Here is a 5,294-nt window from a genome sequence, read left to right as displayed (position 1 = left end):
CATCAGATTTGGTTCAAGGAGGGAATAACATAATCAGTTAGGTAAAGAAATCTAACTTGCCCTATGGCAATAGGGGGAAAAGGGAAAAGAAAAGGAAGGGAGGATAGAAGGGAGGGAAGAAGTAGTAAGGGTAAAGGGGAAGAAAAGGGAGGGGGCTAATAGAAAGGAGACTGGACTAAGGGAGGCAGTGGTCAAAGTCAAGTAGTAAAACAACAACTGGGGGAGTTATATGGATTAGATTAGACTTTTGAATGTATATGAATTGGGGATTTTGTGACTCAAGATGAGATGAAATCTAAGTTCAGCCAAAGAGAGAATGAGTTCTTTGAAAAGTGAAATTCTTGAATGAGACCCTTCAAGAGGTATACTCATATGTTTGTGGCTCCAGGTCCCATTCATCATTCAAAATCCATACCTTCCTTCTTGTTTCTCCCTTTTCTCAATCTCTTTGCCAAATCAGTCACAACCACTCCTCAATCTCCTCTTCCCACATATTTACAGCATATGTTGCTATCCTTCAGGCAGCCTCTCTAAGCCCAATTGGGACAGAATTATTACATAGACATAGGATTCTTGATCTAGGGAACTGGAAGGGTCTTTGGAGGCCAACTAGTCCAACACTCTCATGTTAAATATAAGAAATCAATCTCAGAGATGTTTTAGTGAGTGCAACATGTAACTAATGAGGAACTCTAAAGAATAATTTTTTTTCACAACTATCAAAATAATTTTTATTGTAAGGATTTTGTATTTTAGTTTTTCTTCTGCTGTACAGTCTTGGTACCCCGGAGCCAACCAGTAAGCCAGGTGGTGATGAGATTGACTTTTCATCCAGCTGGCTCATCTCTTTGAATAGTGGATGGTTTTCCAGTATGCTGGTGATTACCTCTTCTGAAGGGATGTTCCACAGGATTCATGGCAACAACCCAGACATGAGGCCAGCAGTCTCTCTTGGCCTTCTATTTGTGGTAGGCACAATCTGCCTTAAATCAATGTATCGATGGGTTTATCGATACAACTTCTTCCAGCAACAACACCAACCACAGCTCTGTTTGCTGAGGAGATCACTTTCTTAGAGCATGAAGGTAGCTTCACTCATGTTTTCTTGGTTTCAGGATTGTGGGAAATCACTGTGGCATCTTTTCCAGATGCAGGGGAAAGCTTACCCTGGTCCCCAGGCTTTTCTTCAGGAAAGCACACAATGGTCCCTTTAGGCATAGTGCCAACTGGGAGGATATTGCCAAAGAAATTATGTGATAGTAAGAGAAAATGGGCTGGTTATGTGTTGAGGGCTAGGGATGAGAGGCAGATAGTCACAGTGCTCCAATGGTATCCTTAAAATGTCAGGAGAAAGTGAGGAAAGCCTATAACATGTCCAAGATGGACCTCCTACTGTGAGTTTATTGGGAAAATGTATTCAGGAGATGCAGGATGCATAGGCATGGATGGGTTTAGATCTACAATGTCAGAGAGAACAGCTGAATTGATGAGGGTAGAAACCACTTTAATATTTTAATATCTACCTTATAGGGTTTTTGTAAAGTTCTAATGAGATCATACATGTTAAGCACTACATAAATATCATTTATTATTATTCATTACCAATGTTTTCAGTATGTTGGGAGAATTCCATTCAATGGGGACCTAAGCTAACTTACTGAAATTTATCTCTTCCAAAAAGATAGGTTTACCTACCCTTTAAAAATACTGAGTGCCAAAACCTATCTTAAGATTTTTCTTGCATTCCTTAAAACAACTAGTATAATAAGTACTTAAATAAATGCTCAGAAAATTTATTTACTGATAATTGTTTATCATACAGTTTAGTCTCCTTGCTTTAAATTCTCTTCTTTGCCTGAAGGCATTCTTGGTGACTCCCCTCCTCAACACTCTTCCCCTTATTAAGAGTTTCCATTTTCTTTTAAAATTAGGTTTAATACCATTACCGTTTTACTTTAGAGTCCTTACCAATAGTATTCCAGATTTGCTCCACTTGCCCATCATCTCCTGCATCACAATCAATCCCTTGAAGTAGCATGGCATAGTCTATGGAAAACATTTCTGGATTTGGAATCAAAGAATCTGAATTCAAATTCTTAAAACTGTTAATATGAGGTGTATGAATTTGGGCAAATCACTTACTCTCTCTGGGACTCAGCTTTCTCAGTTATAAAATGAGGACATTGGACTAAATGATCTCTCAGATCCCTTCCAGCTTTGAATGCATGACCCTATGACCCTTCCATTCCTCTCAGGTTAATCTTTTAATTGTCCCTCTCACCATGGCTACTTCCAAACCTTTTTATAAACTGGATGCCATGTTTTCTTCTCAGTTCACCAGTTTCTTACTATTCTTCATCCAAACAATTTCAGAAATCTACCTCAAAGGAGTCTTTCTAGCTTAATTAGAAGAGATTATAATTTCCTTCCATTTCATTCTTCTCCCTCCAAAAAATCCTAGCAAAACTGGAAACTTCTATATCTTTTTACCGTTTCACAAATGTCCTTAATATGTGATCTATAAGATGTGTAAGCATCAAATTTGATTGATTTATTAATATATTTACTTTCCTTCACTAAAGTCTTATTGAAGTGACTTGGAGAAGACCCTAGATTTTCAGTCTGTGTTAGTGGGGTGCAATTTGGCAGGTCCCATCAAGCTAAAAAGACCTATTAACAAAGTGACTTGCATGTGTGTTGTCCAAGGACCAGCATAGTTTAGTTGAAATCAACACCATCATTTTTAGAAGGCTGGCCATTGGATGATTATTATTTTTTGCCCCAATATTTCATAAAAACTGAGGTGTGGAGGGCTTGAAATCATCCACCCTAAACACAAACCATAGACTATATTGAAATTCTGTTCTTTGTTTGCCACACAGAGCCAGGTGACCATACATTTGAGGAACATAAATCTCTCATCCCTTAACTTCCCTATTTTTACCACTAGATGACAATCGCTTCCTGTGTTTCAGATAGTTCTGTTGGGGTAAACAATTTCACCCATTGCAATCTGCAGTTGTATCCTATGAGGCACCACAATGGGATACAGAGGAAAACCTTATTTATAACTTTTAAACATATGCACTCAGTTACTAAGGCTTAGTTCAGCTAAAAGCCTGTGCATGACAAATGGAGATGTATTTTCACTTTGTCACAAATTAATTTTCTGGTGCTCTGAATATCTTTAAAAAAAGTTTCTAAAAAGCACAGTGTCACTTTAAAGAGCTCCATATTCAATACATCATTAATAGCACTTTGAGAAACATTTAAAAAATATGTCTGTGCCACAAGGGCAAGACTAGCTGTGAATGAGTAACTGCCTGTATCTTTCATAAGACTACTTTGGGATGTCTGTATTTGTCTTATACAATAATTTTCTTATTGTGTTCTTTTTCCTTTGGTTTTAAGTTAAACTGATTCAAGTTAATAAGTTTTATTTTTTAAATGCAAAAATAATATAATTGGTTTTAATTATATTTTACTATTATAATTCATGTATTTTAATTAATGAGTTAAGAATTGGATTAATCAGTCAAATGCAGAATTTGATCACATAGGACAATAATTTTTGATTTAGAGTAAAGAAGAAACTCAGCAACTTCATTAACCAATGATGTGCTGCTTGAGAAAAGGGAGTCAGTATCATCATAGCTCGGGAAGTTATGTTCTCTTCTGGATCTATGATCTGGCTTGGCTAGGTATATTTTCTCCAAGCCCTAGCTCTAAGCTCAGGATCTGCATGAGTCCATAGGAATGCCAGTGTCTGGGTATTGCCCAGCTACATATTTGAGTTAGTGGTATGACCTATTCATACCATTGACTTCATACTTTCTACATAGTTTATGTTATACATATGTAACCTAGGCTTCAAGGAGAATTCAAAGAGTTTCCCTGCCTATTTTAGCCAACTACACTTGTTATTTCATTGCTTGGATGCATTGGGGATAATGAAGCTCCTGAATAGTTCCAGCTGACTATGGTGACAGAACTTAGGAGTACTGGGAATGCCAAATGCCAATCATCTTATTGGCCACCAGGCAGATGGCATTAATGATTCAATAGACCTTTATAAAAAGGGGTGACTCTGCCCTATTTCCCTTTGACTCTCCTGTGAGGCAAGTAAGCTCCTCTTCTCCAGACTTCTTGTGAAGAGACAAGGGAAGGAAAAATCAGCCTTTCTCCTATTCTGAGTGCATGGCAGTTAGTGTCTTGGTGATTTTGAGACTGCATCTCATCTTCTGTTTCGTGTTCTTTCATTGACCATAGGTAGTCAGAATACTTTTTGACCGCAGGTAATTGAAATGGACTTGTCCGGGTTTGGAGGCGACCTTTTGAATTTGAAAGGTCTGGAGGTCCTGAGTCTGGTTGATTATTGGCAGCAGGGAGAGTTTCTGTATTGGAGAAGATGGTCCCCAACAGGAGAGGGACTCCAGCCCTGCTTTGGTTGACCAGAAAACACGGATATCAAGGGGATAGTGAAGAACTGAGGTGAAATGTAACAATACTTGTTCAGCACTCCTAGAAAACTACTTTATATTTGGATGTATTTTAATCTCAATTGCCCAGGAAAGTGGATTTAGTAATTATCAGTTAAGTTACCAAACTCTATTTTAAGCCTTTCTTTCAATGCCTGCTTGAGAGTGCTTCATATCTCTTTTGTTGTAATGAATAAAATACTTATCCCAATTCTGATTCAAATCACACATTGAGTACCTTTTTTATTCCTTGCTTTGGGAAGAATCTAGACATGAACTAAAACATAAGCCTTAAAGATTTTCCCCTCAGAACAGAGTCAGGAAGACCTGATTTCAAAGACAGCTGTAGACACTTACTAGCTATGTGACCCTGGGCAAGTCACTTCACCCTGTTTGCCTCAGTTTCCTCATCTATAAAATGAGCTGGAGAAGGAAATGGCAAGCTGGTATATTTGCCCAGACAACCCCAAATGGGATCGTGAAGCGTTGGACATGACTAAATGACTGAGGAACAACAACAAACAGAAATCGACCTACAATGAGGCAGGGTGTAATGTATTGGAAAGAGAACTGGGTTTGGAGTCAAAGAACATGGGTTTGAATCTTGGCAGTGCTGTGTTCCCGTTGTGACCTTGGGGAGATCACAACCACTCTGGGACTCGATGTCTTCATCAGCGAAATGAAAGATTTAGATTAGATGATCTCAAAAGTTCCTCCTAGCTCTAAATCCATGACACTTAGTAAGTAGGGGACTAGCCTTCACATCTGGAAACCATGGGTTTAGGTCCTTCCTTAGACAGCTTTGCAACTATAGAC

General features: G+C 38.3%; 1 pseudogene; it reads right to left on the bottom strand.

Moving 5' to 3' along the window:
- Positions 1-752: 752 nt before the first annotated feature.
- On the bottom strand, positions 753-4,438 carry LOC114033439 (annotated as a pseudogene).
- Positions 4,439-5,294: the final 856 nt, after the last annotated feature.

Source organism: Vombatus ursinus, unplaced genomic scaffold (genome assembly GCF_900497805.2).
Source record: "Vombatus ursinus unplaced genomic scaffold, bare-nosed wombat genome assembly UNPS02007182.1, whole genome shotgun sequence".
Taxonomy (NCBI): domain Eukaryota; kingdom Metazoa; phylum Chordata; class Mammalia; order Diprotodontia; family Vombatidae; genus Vombatus; species Vombatus ursinus.
The sequence above is the reverse complement of the archived record's forward strand: the minus strand, read 5'-3'. Positions and strand labels throughout refer to the sequence as shown.